This window comes from Syngnathus scovelli, chromosome 5, assembly GCF_024217435.2.
Source record: "Syngnathus scovelli strain Florida chromosome 5, RoL_Ssco_1.2, whole genome shotgun sequence".
Classification (NCBI taxonomy): domain Eukaryota; kingdom Metazoa; phylum Chordata; class Actinopteri; order Syngnathiformes; family Syngnathidae; genus Syngnathus; species Syngnathus scovelli.
In genome coordinates this window covers 5,427,906-5,445,841 of record NC_090851.1, presented here as the reverse complement: position 1 = coordinate 5,445,841, position 17,936 = coordinate 5,427,906, and the positions used below count along the sequence as shown (strand labels likewise).

Genomic DNA, 17,936 nt, shown 5'->3' with positions numbered 1-17,936 from the left:
AGGCACTTAAACAGTGAAATGTTTCGCCACATTTTGACTATTTTGAAACGGTGTCCAAAAGGTAATAAATAAGATTAAAATAAATGAATACTAAAAATAAATAAGCACCGTAAGTAGATCCACACTATACTTGGATACAATAGTGTTAATTATTCTTCAGGTAAAACTTGTTTTTTTTAATCTCCGTGGCTGTTATACCCAAGCTTTTTTCTCGCAGATGTTTTTCTTTATTCTCACAATATCATAACTATTTTCCTACTACACAAATAAATAAATAAATAAATAAATAAATAAATAAATAAATAAATAAATAGCCACCCTAACCTTACAGGGGGCGGTATTTTACATTTCACTGAGAATAACAATAGACAGACTTTGGACAAGAAGTTACGTCAAAATCTATTTTTACCGTCAGACATAGTGTTCTGAAGTTCGCATGTTTAATCATGTTCAGTGTTTTGGTTGTTTTAAGTAGATCTCTACTGAAATGTTAACGTCGGCGTTTAGCCTTGCTGCGGTTTGTTGTCATGGACTTGTGTTGTTATTCAAATGCGCTGTTTTCTATCAGACTGACATTTTGCAGTATATGAAAACCATTGTGTGCTCTTGGCCACCATGGTGCATTCAAGACGCTTTGATATGCTGTTTAAAAATCCAGCCACATAACACTCAGTCATATGCTGCTCATCCATGATGGAACACTCGTCATTCGCTGACTGAGTTCCTCAGTCTGTGGTGAGCTCCGCTTCGGCTTGGCTGCATCTCGCATGTCTCGGGCCACCAGACATCTGTCATCAGCACGCAACTCACTGGAGGTCTGCGGCTCCCCATGAGGTTGTCTTTTCTACCACTGTCAAATACAATCAACCTCTTCATGTCCTTATTTTTTTCAATTCACCCTATGTTTCTCTTCCTGGCCTCATTGACATATCTCCTCCCCTTCTTTCAGCACGTTGCAATGCATAACCAGCAATTTGCCAATCACGCCCACGATAACACCCACGTATACGGATACACGCACACGAGGCATACGGGCCACAAGAGTTGCTGTGGTGTATAATAGTACATAATTGGCTATTGTGGGTTGGCAAAAGAAACCAATCACTGTGACAGCCACTTTGCGGGGACCTGTGTGAATATGTCTGCACGCATGCAAAACACACACTTTTGAAGAATTAGCCAATCCAATATGCACATCCCTTGTCTGTTTACATCCCTGTTATGGTTACATTTAAGTCCAAATAAGCTACTCAAAAGCATTCCGGTGGAGGTTTGTGTCTTGCAGCGTGACAAAATGCAGCCGTGCAATTCTTCACTAATATGGTCGCTGCTCAGCTTGTCACTCGTCACCCATTTGGAGGGAGTCAGCAGCCCTGGTTAATGGGCTGTCATCTTGCCAGGGAACCTGATGACTCCAATTGCTTCAAACTCCCAACATATTGTTGTTCTTTTGGCAGGCAGGGGGTGCAGGGTTCACACAAAACTCTAGCTGAATTTAGTTGGATTTCAGAAGGAAAATAGAGTCGAACCTTTAAGGTCAAACAATCTTTTTTTTTCGTCCTCTCTTTTTATTTTCAAATTCTTTTTGCCCAAGAAAATTAATCAAGGCAATGTTTTAAGTAACATGTCTGCCCAAAGCCAAGCCCCTTATAAACATACATGAACGTGATCCTCACACATGTTCATTCATAATTGCAATTCCAAAAGTGCATGGCTAGTGTTAACGATGTCTGCTATGTTGGTAGCATGGCTTACTATAAGTCAAGTCAAGTTTATTTGTATAGCCCTAAATCACAAGCAGTCTCAAAGGGCTTCACATAGACAAACAATTGACAATTATTCTCAAAGCATCCCCTGTAACATAACACCGTGACTGTCGTCGATTTGACCTTTTAAATTTTGAATTAATTCATAAAAAGATAATAAATATAGATGCTGAACAGAAATGCTGCTAATTCTACTTTTGAATACTCTCAGCTGCCTGAGGTTTCTTCTCTTTGCTTCTCTTTGCTTCTCTTGTTATTTTACCTTATATCAGTTATTTAGTAAAAGATATATTTATTCATATATATAATCCTGGTTTCATTTTTTGTTTGTTTTGACTGAAGGGTCTACAAACGCTATCAGTGCTGTATATTCTATTCTTAACACTCCTTGTTGTGGCTCTGTTTTTGTTCTTCTTTGTTTTGGTTCCACAAAAAAGAAAATGCAAAACACATGTTGCTCTCACTTAGCCTTGATTTTTGCTCAACTGATGTCTCGTGCAGAGTCCCTCATGATTACAGCTTAAATACTGAGGTTTGTGCGACTTTGCTCCAAACTATTTGATTTCCGAATTGTACAGTCAACCGCCAAGGCCTTTCAACTTTCCTTGGCTTTTCCTCTGTAGCTCACTGTTATTAGCTGTGAACAGATTTTTGTGGGGTAGGCTGTATAAACATAAGTAATGTTATGAAAATAATGTGTCCGAAACTATGGAATTGTGGAAAATATTATGTTTGTAGCATGTGGCATGTCAACCATGTTTGTTGAATGAGTGTCCACCATGTATAGGATATCTATAGATGTTTACGTAACTTGAATAATGTTCAGTTCTGCTCAAAAATAGTGTTTTAGCCACCCTTGAAAACACATCGAGCTCCACAAGCATGGCATGTGGAAGGTGACTCATTTTATACTCATGTTCGCCTTTTTTCTATTGTTCCCTTTAAACCTTCGCCAAGTTTTGTCATTCATTTTTCACCACTTTCCCCCTTCTTACCCTTTACATTTTTATCCTCATTCAACACATACACAGACTACCCTTTGTTTATGAAGTCTGTGTGTGTGTGTGTGTGTTCAGTGTACAATATACTCCTCAAATATGATCTTTTCTCAATTGCTAATAGGTGCTACCGTGAAGATACGCACATCAACGTGCATTCTTCATCTTCCCAAACAGTTCAATATGCCCAAATGCAATTTTCTTCATGAGGAAAAAGCAGGCTGTATCTTCATCATTCTGCAGTCCCCTCTTAGTTTTTAATAAAAGCTTCTTCACGCTTGCTAGGCTGCTTTCTCTTGTGCCACCCCCCCCTTTCCGCCTCCCTCCGTCACCCCCTCATTTTCAGTCCTTTGTCACAAATAAACACAAACACAACACACATACTGCAGGGTCATACCTTCCTGCTTTGTGCAGATCTGACATAGTGTATCCGTCTCTTGGACGTGATTAAAGTGCATATCACAGCTCGGTTGCTTTGCAGTGCTACTTTACATTCTGAGACGAGAACGCCACCATACAGCCCAGCCAAGCGCATCTTGTGTTGTATGTGTGGAAAAAAAAAAAATCACTCACACAATGAAGATTGCAGTGCTTTTATAGAGTGAAATAACAGACTTCAATTTGCGTTTTCAAAGGATTACAAATAGACTTTTTCTCTGCGGCTAAACCAGTTCAAGGTTCACTATTGTGAGCGCTATAGGAACATATTTACGACTAGAGTAAAATAATGGCGCCTTTTAACTGCACAATAGGGGATGTCACAAGGAAAGGTGTGTGCTCTAAAGCGGAACGCTAAAGACTGTCATTGTGTTGTTGTTGTTACGTTTATTGTGCTTATATGATCCGTGTCATAGTGAGAAAGGTGTCAGTGATGAAAAAATATAAGAGAATGAATTCTCTATAGAATTGAATTTGAAACAAGGTCGTGTTTTCGCAAGAAAAAAAATCCAATAAATTCCAAAGTAGAAAGTCAGCACAATGTTAAGATGAGGAATGTTAAGGATCTTGTTCAATGACTACAAGGAAATGGCCTCATTTGTTAGTTTTGTTTAATCATCAACCCAAAGTCTATTCATGTAATAGTTAACTATATTTTCTGACAAAGACATGGATGTGGCAAGTCTCTGGAGAAAGGTCAGCTGGTCTGGTCACACAATGAATTATTCAAACAATAAAATACTATTTTAATTTTATTATTAAAAATGTATAACTTTATTTTCCAAACATTACAATATAATCACCATGAATTTCTTCTCTGAAATGCCTCTCATATCATGTGATGACTTTCTGACTTCAACAATCCAATTCCAAGGCAGAATGCCGCCCGGCAACAAGCGAGCATAATTTGCTCATAATCAATTGTGGAAATAGAAAAGAGCTTTACACAGCAGACTTGCGTGTGTAAAGCGTATTACAAATGTTGAGTGAATGAATATTCAAGGCTCAATTTTTTATTTTAATGGAGGGTGGAGTGTCCACGTTTTCGCCAACACTATCACTCATTAACCGTCCGCGGTTGAGGCGAGTTGTGCAAAAAAGAAGGCGCTGCGGCTGCAGCTATGATACTGACATTAATTCAAATGTCATGGCTTTAATGGCCATGCCGCTCTACGCCCACCTCATAAGTCACGAACTGAACTTTCAAGGTGACACAACAAGCTTCCCTTTCTTTTATAAACATTTTGTTAATCCTCTTGTTCATTGTTAAAGTGGCTTTGTTGTTTGTGCTGATTGAAATTCCAGGTCTTGATATTTGTGCTGCTGCAAAAATACATCTGGATGTGTGAATATGACAATTACAATTGTTTTACACTGTGAGAGACAAACAAATGCTCCTTCAATTTTTATCACTCTGACTCGAAATGCCAGAAAAATGACTCCAACCGTTGAGAAGTGATAAATTAATTGGTTGATGGTATGGTGTGGTGTGCTGATTTATTTATATGTCTTGGAGGTTCCGTGCGTTACAAACAGCCGCAGTACGTGCAAAACCTTGGAATTCCAAACCCTTACGTTGATAAATATTCATCAGTAAGACGCCTTGATTATGTGATGGAGAAGGCGCTAGAAAGCGTCGATTTGCATTTTCACAGTCAGGGGTGTGAATTGACTGACGCAATGTCTGATGAAAAGGCACAGCGAGTATTTAGCGGCGGTCTATACGATCAACACGGCAGTGCCTGCGGTGCATTGCGGGGGCGCCGACAAGAAGGCCCATCAAATAGAGCTCGACGTGCTATTTCACCCACTGAAGTTATCTTGATAGCGATACCCTTATCGCTAATGTGCTGAGTTATTATCTTTTGAGTGCGGCGAGTGTGTGATTGAAACTGTGCACAGCTGTTTGTGTACACTAAGGAGCCCACTGTGTGTTGTGGCATTAACAGTAAGAAGTGAAAATAACCATTTTGAATATGGAATATCAATTTGTGAAGTGGTGGGGAGTAGGAACGTTGATAACATTCGACATGGTATTGATGGAGTGATTATGTGATCATCGATATATAGGATAAGCAATACATCATTTGATGCTCTCTAAATTAATAACTCTAAGTAACCATTTTCATATTTTTCAGTCATGTTTGTTTTGAAATGTGCATTGTAAATTTTGACAACTGGTATATTATATATAATATAATATTTCTAATCAAGCAATTAAAATATCACAATATTCATAACATTTTTTAAGGACAGCATATGCCTCCAGTTTCTGATGCATCAGTAGGTAAAAATGTTTAGTAAGTGATTAAGTATTAAAGTTTATATTTATAATTCACACAGAGACATTAAAAGGATGAGCCCTTGAACTCTTTTGCTCACCCCGCAGCGAACCAAAACAGCACATAAACAGTCTCAGAAAGTGGAGAAATTTTCCATGAATACTTTGCCAAGACATGAAAAAGTGAGTTTAAATACAAAAAGGCCTCCCCCATATGCAATTCTGTAAATTTGTAAACAACCTTGGCTGCTATTTGCAGAAACGCATTCATATGTACGATGCTGTATTTCGTCTTTTTGTCCTGACCGATATTATTGTAATTTCCCATTGTTCCTGATTGCTTCTATTCAAAATATACCGATAACATCCTCACTCGGCGTGTATTTACCGTCTTTTTTTTCCTTCGGCATGTGAGGCCTTTCAAGCCTGACCGTGAGTGCGCACGTGATTGTGCGTGTGTGCGGTCCAGCCTGAGGTTGCGTTATCTTGTAACCACTGAGCTGAAGAGTTTCTGCAACAAAAGCGCGTTTATACTCCTCCATCTCATTTACATCGCCCTAATGGGAATCTGCTGCACCACTGATTATATTTGGTGTTCAAGGTCAGCACACCCAGATTAGTGAGTGTGTGCGTGCATGTGCGTCTCTTTGGATGTCGTCTTGTGCACCAATATTGTTTTGTTTAAGATTCCGGCTTCCTTTTATCCCTTGTGCAAACAGTCCTGTTAAGACGCTCACAAACGTGGTGTCTGCAGAAGTTTGTGATTTAAATTTTGCTTACCCCAACTGTTGTTAGTTATCCTCAATGCCCTGAAAATTAGTTGCCGTCATTCCCTGTATTATTCATTTGATAAAAAAAAAAAAAAAATCCCACAAAACCGCACTGATGGGATAATACATCTTTGAAGGGAACTCTTTGGTGAAGAGACGAAGACGGTACTGTACACACAGTGGACTGATTTTTTTTTTTTTTCAACATGCGTTTTTTGTTTGAGTAATCAACACTGATACACAAAGCCAAGTCACGACATCAAATTAGAACTTCTCTTTAAAATGCTTCGAGCAGCAAAGAGGATCTGATGGGGATGAATTTAGCGTTTGTGTTTTTGCAATACGGCCATAAAATAAAAATATTTTGGGTGAATTGCTAGGTCAAGTTGTTTGTATTTTTAGCCACACAATAGCTTGTGAAATTCCCAACAAGAAGTGAAGAATAATACTAGGAATAGCAGAAAAGGACAAAACAGACCCAAAAATTAGTTCGAGAATCTAAGTATGCTTGAGCATATGAACGCAAATGAGGATAATCACTTGTCATTAAGCGAAAAGCATTAATAAGCAATTTTCACGACTGCCTTCCTGATTGTTTGAACCATCGAGAATACTGAGAAGAAAAATATGTAATACAGGCTGACAAAGGCAATTATCCCAAGACCAGCCCCAAAACCAAATAATTTATGAGTCTGTTATCGGGAAAAACAACACAAAATAATTATTGATGGATGGCTGATTTGATCTGAAACGTTGAAATGGACCATACAACAGAAAGGGCAGCCACCCACTCTTGCCACTCAGTCACATAATAATTGATTTAGTGATCATTAAAAATGTGTTGATTACATATATAACTTACTGTTAAGTAATCCTGTCTTCAAGCAGTAGAGTGAAAACAGAGTGCACTGTAACCAGCAGGGGCGCTGTTGAATAGATCTAGATTAGTTTTGCTGTCAAAAGAAGGCCGACTCAACTTCAGCTATGGGACATTCCGTTACAACCATCCACGTTGGTTTCAACAATCTCTCAATACATCACTAGCATGGAAACTGGAGTTCAGAACATTCTGAGAATAGGAGATCCTCACAGTCTATTAAAAAAAGTTAACTTGAAAAGACCAATTGTTCATCCCAAGTATGACCTAGTTAAATATTATAAAACTTAAATGTTACAAACAAGATAATTGGTGCCATACATTGTGCATCCCTTGGTATCTGGGGTCAAAACACCACATTAAAATGATTTACCCACCTATGTTTAATTAGAAAGCGATGTGGATGAGCAAAAGCTTTGGAGACTGGGTTGGAGGGCCATACATAATATACAAGTTAAGTGGTTTCATAGGACCCTCTATGTTGAGAGACTAAATTATGAAAAGTCTGGATTTTAAGGAAAAATGCAATTGCACGGGACATTTTTTTTTACCCAGTGATGAAGGAAGGCTGGCAGGGAGTCACTGTAGAATATTCTCCCCCTCAAAGCGGCACGACATCTACGTGTTCTAACTTCCCTCCACCAAAGCGTCAATACGGCATCTGCCTTTCCTGAGTCGTGTTCACGCTGGGCAGGAAATTATTGGAGCGAGAGAGAGCATGATTGAACGCGAGACCGAGAGAGCGAGAGAGAGAGTGTGAGGGGGTGGGAGGAGAGAGAGGCAGAGAGGGAGGGAGGGAGGGAAAAGACGCGCGGGCTGGATCCTTTGGGCAGAGCGGCTGCAGCCACGGTGGATGTTAACACGAGGCAGGCAACGGACGGACAGCTTCAGTCTGCTCACGTTGACTTTTCCATCCACACGGGCAGGATGCTGATATGGTGAGTCGGCATTTGCGCCTAGAATTGTTTTGCATCAACTTCTGCCGATTACTGTCTGAAGGTAACGGCGCGCATCCAATCGGTGGTGCGTCGCAGACCTCTGATGACTGACACCTCAGCCTTCTTCTTCAGGTTGCTTTTGATTGATGTTCTGATCAGTAGATTTTTCCCATGGGGATTGGTGTTCAATCATGTAGGCTTTCGTTTCGAGATCTTGACATCGACAGTAGTCAATTGTAATGTAGGAGCATTTTATTATTTCACTGTCCTGTCAGCACAGGGCAACTCTAAAAATGGGCTTTTACAGCCTCCTGCTTATGATGACCGACTTGCCGCCCGTCTGGTTCCTGGTACTCCCACTCCGAATCTGCACAGGGGGCATTTCCGAGAGCCTAGACTGTGCGAGAATTTAATGAGAACACAAATAAATGTGTGCAAAATTACATGAACAATTTAGGCTGAGGAGGACGCACCGGATTACCGGGGAATATTTTCCCTCCACCAACCTCTTTCCAATCAAATTAGAACACCATGATTACAATTGATGAGGCACATCATGTACACGTTATCTGATTTCATGATCTCATCTCACCGTTCAGGTGTAGTTTGGCATTTCCATTAGTATTATTTACATTACTTGGCTTCTCCTGCCAACACCATAACTGAGTGGCTGTAATGTGCTCTTGTGGTGTGTGTGTGTGCATGTGTGCATGTTTGTGTGTGTGTTCAACAGTCGTCAGCAGTCTCGCGCCAACATTATGGCAGCATTACAGCCCTCGCTCGCTGGCAATCAGTCATGCAAGTACTTTTGCAGCAATTAGACTCAAGTATGTGAGGCAGATGTGAGTAAGAGCGTATATAACAGTGCATATATGCAGGTGTACTCGCTTTGTACTGGCTATATGGATATACAGCAGAAGGAGAGTGATGAATGTGTTAGTCTGGTGTTTATGCAAATGAGTTCACGACTAAATGATTTTATGGCCTTGTAATATAAAAAGATATACATTTATGCACATAATATATTTGACATTTCCATGGCAACCCTGAATTAACCATGGGTTCATAAACAGGGCTTCCCAATCTTAGATAAACAGTTTCTATTGGTCTCCTCGAGTCATATAGTGATTATTATTATTATCATAAAGCTCATAATTATTTCTTCTACCTTTTTGGTTCAGCTTTAGTTAAATTCATTCCCATCTGTTTTGTATCTAAATGTAGCTCAATGTAGATATATGACGCTTTTATGGCGGAAACATTTATTTTGGGATGGGTCTTCAGGTCAAATAGTTTGGGACCCGCCAGGTCACTTTCAAGACCACAAGCGCTGAATGAGTTGTGTACCGTCTTTTACAAACTTTGGAAAACAATTTGAAAATGTCGGTTTCTATTTCTTTACATTTACCACAGTTTAAAAGTTTACTTCACAACTGAGGAAGGAGACTTGGGGCGAAAGTCCAACTTAATTCAGGCTTTTTCTTGAACAGCACAGGTGTCTTCCTAATGCATACACAATAAATTGTGATTTCAAGTGCTCTTAGGTTTGAGGAGCCGGTGTGATAGCTTGTAAAAGTGTTACTCTCCCTTAGATGGACATGGCTCTTTAAGCAAGGGGACTACAACCTGTTTTATGAGCCCTGCCAGCGACTCCCGGGTCAAGAGGTGCTTTGTCATATGCCGGTCGGTGACAAGTCCTTGCTTTACCCCAGCTGATCTTTCGCTGGGCTACTGCCCCACTTGCGCACATACACTTGCGTGCCAGTGCAGCTGTTCTTCCTTTCAGAGAGATTAAGTTTCACAAGATGTGATGGATGCCAGTGTCTGCCCAGCCAGCTGTGTGTGTGTCTGTGCATGTGTGTGTGGATGTCAGCACATTTCTACATATTTGCGTGCAGCAGGGATGCATGGCTGGCACATGTTGGAATATATGTGTCGTAAGTGTTGTGTCATTACACCGAGGGCTGGGTCAGGTTAGGGGAGGTGACATTGAGGTCACGCGTGTTATGAGTCGGCCTGGTAATTATAGTGACGGTTACTTTGGTTCTCACAAACCAGACCAACGCAGTCCAAACCAGGGAACACACAGGCGGGCCAACAGGCTGCTGTCTGAAACAAACAAAGACGCCAGCCAAGAACGGATATAACAACGTTGAACAAGTGTGAGACTCAATTAGGCTTTGCAAAAATCTGGAATGTTGACTGTAAGGCTTTCTAATATTACATTTAGTTCATCAAAATTAAATGTGCAATTATTAATTGCAATTAATCAATTATCAAATTAATTGATTGATTAATTGTTTTTAATTCATTAATTAAATTAATTAACTGAGAACTGCAACAAAAAACGATTTGAATTGGAAAATCGGTTTTGATGTGACGAACCCAATCGTTCCATTTTAATCTTTTGAATCCTTGAATCATAAGGTACCCCCGTGTATCAATTAACTTGTCAAATCATCTTTTGGGGAAACATGTACATTCCATCCAGGGCATTGCAACCATGGTCAGGAAGCAAAACAGAATCTCTCCAACCAGTTACTTTGAGTTTCATCACCGATATTTAAAAACATCCTAAATCGTGCTGAACCAAAGGGTCCACTGGACCTTAACAAAATACAAGAAGTGAAAGAACAATAAAAGTGACAAGTACATTTTGGGACTGCCTCGTGCCAAAGGCCAAAATAAGAGGATTAAATCACAAAGGCATGGATGGCCGCCAAGTCAAGTGAACAGCATTAAATATTCTGTCTCCTCAAACATTGCAGTCAATGCTGCATGACAGCCTTATCTGTGGATCTATAGGCGAAAGCACTCTGTGTCAGCAATTTTACAGACATCATATTCTCTGTGCCCTGAGGGGCGAACGATGATTAAAGATTACATTAATAAAGTTCAGCATAGAGCTTGTCCTCACAAGACATTTAGTTGGATTTTATGCAATGTTGAAAGTAAATTCAATAAGCTTTGTCTGAATTAGTATTAGTATTGTTGTTGTTGTTATTATTGTTACTATTTAATCCTGCATGGAGCATTTTCCAATTTTCTAGGACAGTATTTGCCTGCAGAAGCAGACATATTTTTTATTGTATCACTTTCAGGTATTTGCATGCAATTGGAACTCAATCAGAGCTGAGATTGTACATATCTGTTTATACTGCTTAACTTTTTGTATGATTTACTACTGATTTATTATCTTCATGCACATTGATATTAAGCTACGGCATTTCATTGTTGTACTTTGAGGTGCATCATACTGAGAGATTTGAGTATTTTCTCCATTGTGAATCGTAACAATCATTACAGGTATGCAGGTTTATTGAGCAGTCGTACCTAATAAGGTGTCCGCTGAGTGTCGTCAAAAGGCAACGAAAGTTGAAGGGAAAGTCCGCCGGCTGTGACTAACCCCCCCACAAACAGATTAAAGCGTACAGTGGCAAGGATGGGAAAGGAGGAGAAGAAAAAGAAGACATAGCGGAGGAAAAATAAGACTTTGTGGTCTGGCACCAGTTTGCTATGTAAAACCATGATGCGTGCCGGAGGGATTGAGGCAGCAGCGGTGCAGCATGGATAAGCAAGAGACAGCGTAGTGATAATAATTAAGGACGAGGACAAACGTTTAAGAGGACTCAAAAGGCAGGCCGAGGTGGGAAACTGTTAATCCTTGCAGAAAAGCACCACGTGTTTGGCTCAGATTATGTGTGCAAGAGTGAGTTTAAGCGGTAGGGTTGGAAAATGGAATTGTTGTGGCTGTGCCTGGTTTGCTCTGATTGAGAAAGAATCCCCCAGTAAAGAAAAAAAAACTAACGCTGAATCTCTTCTTCCATAATTTCTGTCTGATCTTCGTATCGTTTCCATTCTTATTCTGGGAGACAGCCAGCGATCCAGAGCAGGCACATGGAGCACATGTAATAATAAATATGGAAATGTGAGGGCAGCATGTCTTTACTATGGAACACTTAGAGACAGTAAAACGCAGCTGCCTTACCAAAAACTATTTTGCTTGCTGCAGCAACATTAAAAAACAGAACAGTCAACCATAACGACTTTATTTTAATATCAAAAATCCGTATTGTTTTTGTTCTAATGCTGCAACTAATAGTTATTTTTGATTATCTGCTGATTATTTTGCCGATTAATCGATGAATCCACTTATTCAAAAACAGGACATTATTTCAATATGACAGTACAGAAAATCCACAAATTGATTCTGATTGACTATGAGTTACTGGTCTCGTCCATTACATGTCAGAAACTAGGCAAAAATATTGATAGTTTTCCAAAGTAAAAGCTGATTTATAAATGTCTTATTTTGCTAAATGACTTTCTGCGTTCTTGGAGGACTACAGAATTGTGAGAATATATATTGTTGAGAGATTGACATTTGGACAATTTCAAATTAAAAAACGTTGAAACCGATTCATCGATTATCAAAGTATTTATTAACTTGACAATCGGTTAGTTAGTTATTAATCGTTGCAATTCTTTGCCCCCACCCCCTGCTTTAGCCCAGAGTTGACACCTTTCAAAGTTGTTTGCTCACTTCTGACTCTCTGACCATTCTCACTATATCAACAAAAACATAAATCTCCTTTGCCTTCAACATGGCTCAAGCTTAAAAAGATGTCCACTCCCTGTCAAAATGTACTGAAAAGGACAAAAAAGGCGAAAGTAGAAGTGACTTGACGGACAGATGGAGGGAAGGCTAAGAGGCGTCGAAAGCCGCCTTCCTTTCCCTTCTGGCTGTCTGGTAAATCGATAATATCACTGCTGCACCTCCTGTGCTCCGAGCCGCTCGACTTCCTATCAAGGAGCAGCACAGCTGGATTTTGGCATCGTGCAGCCTACTTGCCTGCCAAATCCTCCTTAAGGCTGTATCTCAAAATAACCTCTTTAAAACTGAGTCCAACTTTGCTTCTTTTTACCTCCACTTTAGGAGGTAACACTTTTGTTTGGATTTTTTTCCCGTAACATCGGGTAGTGGTAGGACGAGCCATTATGCATTGACGATGATCTGATGATCTGACAGATAGTCTTGATCCTATCTATCTATCTATCTATCTATCTATCTATCTATCTATCTATCTATCTATCTATCTATCTATCTATCTATCTATCTATCTATCTATCTATCTATCTATCTATCTATCTATCTATCTATCTATCTATCTATCTATCTATCTATCTATAAATCCATCCATCCATCCATCCATCCATCCATCCATCCATCCATCCATCCATCCATCCATCCATCCATCCATCCATCCATCCATCCATCCATCCATCCATCCATCTCTGTCTTTATCTATTTAGCTAGAAGTTAGATCGGCCGCACCTCATCCTGGCGCTATTGAAGACGGATGGATATGAAAGACTGTTGTCTTGTATCAATCAGCGATGGAAAAGCAGAACTGACATTTTTATGGACATTTCATGGATGGCTACTTCAGGCTACGGCCAGGAATTTTCCAGTCCATTATACGAGCGGCGAGTGTTTGCTCTGTGTCCTTAGCGGGAGTCTTTGCTTCTGCCGTGGCAAAGCTTCAGCCCTTGCCGCCTCCTGCACAAACTCCCCATTCACATCCAAGCGGCAGCCGAAGGCCTCAAAATGGCTGCCGCTGATCCTCCTCCTCCTCCTCCACGTCTAATTAATCTGCATGGGTAGGATTAGCCGCCCGGGTTGGAAATTTTTTAATTATTGACTTTGATTGTTTGTTTAATTTGTTTTTCTACTCATGAAATCACGATAAGACTGATGAGGTCCTACATTTCTTTTGTCCTGCTCTTTATCTTTCATCCTGTTGTCATTTGTTTGCCTTTGCCCTCTCTTTGGGGGGGGGGGGGACTGAGAGTTTGGCGGCGCAAATCCCATTTCCTCTTGTTCGTGTTCAGGAATTATGTGCTGCCCCTTCATTCCCCTCAGAGTCCCTAAGGCACCTGGGATTAAATGTGTGTGTCTGTCTGTGCCCCTGTGTACGTGAGTGTGTGTGTCTGCCATTTCCCCTCATCATTCACTATGAGTCGGGATTGTGCGAGGGCTTTCTCTGTGTAACAATCATGGTAAAGACAGAGCTGAGATGAGCTTTAAAGGTTTACAGAATTCTAAGTATTGCTGTGCCATGTGGGTTGGGAATGCTAGTGTGTGCGCGTGTGTGTGAGGCCCCATGTGGATGAATAATCTCTTTACAAGCACCAAACATTTCAAATTGCTAGACGTGCTCTGACCTCACAAGAGACAATGCTTGAATTGGAACCTGACCTGAAATGTCCTGCAGGATCTTTGTGCGTTTAGTGTAGATGCTGCCTTGTTAAATGTGTGTATAGCAAAATGGGTTGGTAGAAATTTCACTGGCTATGTTTACACGTCCAGTAAGCTTTTCGAGATCTTGTGAAATTTGTGGAAAATTACAACACATGCATCTGCAACGTGACTCATCTTCTCATAATGTTATTTGTCAATAAAGTTAAGAATCTTCCATAAGGAATTGTGTTAGCGATTTACATTCAATCATTTTCCATGCTGGATTAAGCGCCTGCTGTAAAACGTTGCTATAATGCTAACATTAAATTAACATTACCCGCAAAGTAGTGTTTATCTCAGTGCAATTTAAATGATTTTAAAAAGGTTAAAAACTTTGCTCTTTTCCCACACCTACCCATATCTTCATCTGTTTTGTTTGTAAATGCTTTTAAATTTTGTGCTGCACATTGAGTGACCTTATGTATGAAATCCTCTACATAAATAAATCTGCCTTTTATTACCTTCTAGTTATTCCTTGTGTGGCCTTATAGTCACAATCATTACAAAACACTCTTTATATGTGGGTGGTCTTTCAGTTAGTATCAGTGTTTTGTTTTTTTCTGAGTAGCGCCTTAATATTTGACTATTATGCTAAATGTCAGTGGGGCACTGTGAAATTGCAGGAAATGAAGATGAAAACCAGACACCTATTGCATTATGATACCATATCTGTGCTCTCCTCCGTTCTTTGCACACTCCCCTAATGTATCCCAAACCCCTCGACTCAGCAACCGCTCCATTCACGGAGAGCCCTCAGACACAGGAAGTGCCTCAGCAGGTCTCCTGATATTAAATTTGAACCGTCATTTAATACACCTACCCCCCCCCACCCTCCTCTCTACGATCAAGGGATTGGCATCGCTTTTCCGTGCGCATCCTCTGAATGTCTCCACGAAAACGACGAGACACCTAACAAACTGCCGGCCTCCCCCGTGCGTCCCACAAGGAGCTCCTTTAATAGATTATTGAAAATAACAAGGTTGTCTCCTAGAGTTACAGACTCCATCTCAGCTTGGACGTCAATACACTGTGGAGGATTTTATAGCTTCGCAAAGGTAACGTTTGTATCTCGGCATTGGTGTAATGACTTCACAGCAAACGTGTGGAGGAAATATACAACTGAGTACAGATTCCAAAAAAAAAGAAAAAGGCACAAAACAAATGCCTCTACATCTGCTCCTTTGGTGTTTCCCTGAAAATGGTAAAAGCTCAATTAAAATATAGCTTTTATATGAGGCGTTTAAGAGCATCAAGGGAGTTTATTAGGCTGTTTCTCATCATCAAATAACTTCATTATATAAATATAATTGGCCTTCAGTTGTTGCTGCACAGTCTCCATTCAGGTTCACAATGAACAGCTCGGTCTTAGTGGTGCTTGTTTGTGTGTCTGTGTGCGCACAAGCAACAACTTTGGCAAATGTAGTGCGTCTGTTTTTTGGACAGACATAATAAGGTGGTGTCAACGCCAAGTTAAGAGCACTAAAACTCAGGATTATAACCTAATCTGACATTTCTTGGCTGATATGATGATTCACCGATTAGAAACCAGTCTGCCATGCCAGCAGCATATGCGTGTGTCTGTGTGACAACAAGAGACACGATGTACGATAATTTGTTTGTGTAATTTGTGTGTGTATGTGTGCGTGTGTTAGTGGCGGTGGTGGGGATTTATTTGCCGGCAAGCTTAACGTATGCTGCCTGCTCGACTACATGAAAGAGAACAATCATCCGAATGAGAATTGCAAAGCCGCATATTTCAAACCGTCAACCGCTGCATTGGCATCCGCACGCGCGCACTCCATCACTCTCGCACGCATAGGCACAGCATGGCAGTTTGCGATAAGCTCGCTCACTCCAGACAGAGCGCTCATGTCCGCACAAACCACCGCACAGGTTCGCTCAACGAATTTGTGTGCACGTTCTGGAGTGTGCTGATACATTTGCTGTTGTGTCGACGTTTGCTGCAAGTGGCTCGGTGGTGTTGGTATGCTCTTTAGCCTCGGGTCTGGGTGGCAGCCAGCAAAATGGTGGCACTCATTGTGGCTGCCATTGATTTGTTCCAGCAGGTCTCTGGGATGGAGTAGTCATGCGTGCATGTCTGTGTGTGTGGTTTAGTGACTGCTCTCTTCTTTAAATCCTTATAGGAACACAACTTGTTTTTATGAAAGACTAAGAGTCACACTAAAACTTTTATAGCTTGTAAATAACATACCGATACTCTTCAAGCCTGGATACTGTCGAAAAAATTGCTTTCTTTCCTGTCGGAAATTCTTTTGTGAAGAGGTTTGAACGTATCAAAATAAACGGATCAAATTTAAGGGTGAATCGAGTCCTCGCGTAATTTGAGTAGCTCGTTTGGAAAATAAATCTTTGAGGAATGTTTTTTCTGCCTCATTTATTTGCTGTGCACCATTAGGAAGCCAAGTCAAGACAACCACAGGAATAATTGTTCATCCTATGCATGACACGAAAAGGCCAACTTCAAAATAAAATCTTTCCAAATAATACATGGACGCCACTAACATGGAATGTTTTTATTATGAAGTTGTTTCTGGAAGAACGTGGTGACTTTACGGCCTACTTGTCTTCCCAACTGGAGGTTAATTAGAGCTCATTTGAAATTTTATTGCCATCACAAATGGTTGCCACCAGCATCAACACAATTTAAGTCATCCTGAAATCATGTTTAATGGCTAATTAAGGACACAAAAAGACGATTATTAATTGTGCGAACCTGTTGCCAGCATTAGTGGCTACCAGGTAGCCGTTAAGTGAGAGCCCGATATAGGTTGGCAAAAGCCAGTCAACTAGTGTGCCGGTCACTCTTGTTCCAGTTCTTGCTTATTTTGCCTCTCTTAAAGTTCTGTGAGGAAAAAAAAAAAAAAAACATAAAAAGTGATCACTTAACCTTTTTTGATACTGCGGGATTGCAAGCGATCACTGTGAATAGCTGGGTGGAAAATGGACAGAAGCTTCCAGGATATTGTATTCCAGAAATATTTCAAGTTTATTTAAATAGACACTGAGACAAGAATGAAGCACTTTGTCTGACATAATTCTTGCATTCTTTATCATTTATATCAGCCCTGCATGTTTAATGTTTCCATAACAGCCTTTTGTTTTCCCACCTAGGACAAGCTATGAAAAACAAACAATAGGAAAGCTAGCATTGAAGTATAAATAATGCAGAGACACAGATTGGGGTCAAATGCTTTGGATTCCACAATGCAGGATGGGAGAGCGCTCACACATATGCTGTTTTTCCTTTCCCTATCAGCGATATTCGTTCCCTAGTGAGCAATCAGCGGGATGATGAAGCATACGCCAAGCTCTCGTGTATACGGTTTCATGTGCACACGCGTCTGTCATCAATGGGTCTTTCCCGGCTACTTGTTTCCTCACTGACAAAGGTTTTTGGGGAAATTTAGAGCTCCCTATTGTGTAACCCACGGCAACCTCGCTCCACTTTCTCCTTTCGTAAATCCGACAAGGACGAGTCGGCCTTCTTGCCACGATTCATCTTCACGCTTTAACCTGGTGTCGTCATGTGATAGATTAGTTTTTTTG

At 40.5% G+C, this 17,936-nt stretch overlaps 1 protein-coding gene across 25 annotated transcripts in view; it reads left to right on the top strand.

Moving 5' to 3' along the window:
- LOC125968467 (receptor-type tyrosine-protein phosphatase delta) overlaps positions 1-17,936 on the top strand; it is a 117,096-nt gene that overhangs the window by 36,576 nt on the left and 62,584 nt on the right. The window contains exon 1 of one of the 25 annotated variants that reach the window (XM_049719545.1): positions 7,924-8,068. The exons of the other annotated variants lie outside the window; for them this stretch is intronic. The gene's annotated coding sequence lies outside the window, so the exon portion shown is untranslated. Of the gene's footprint in view, positions 1-7,923; positions 8,069-17,936 lie in introns of those variants that run through there. 25 annotated transcript variants of the gene reach the window in all.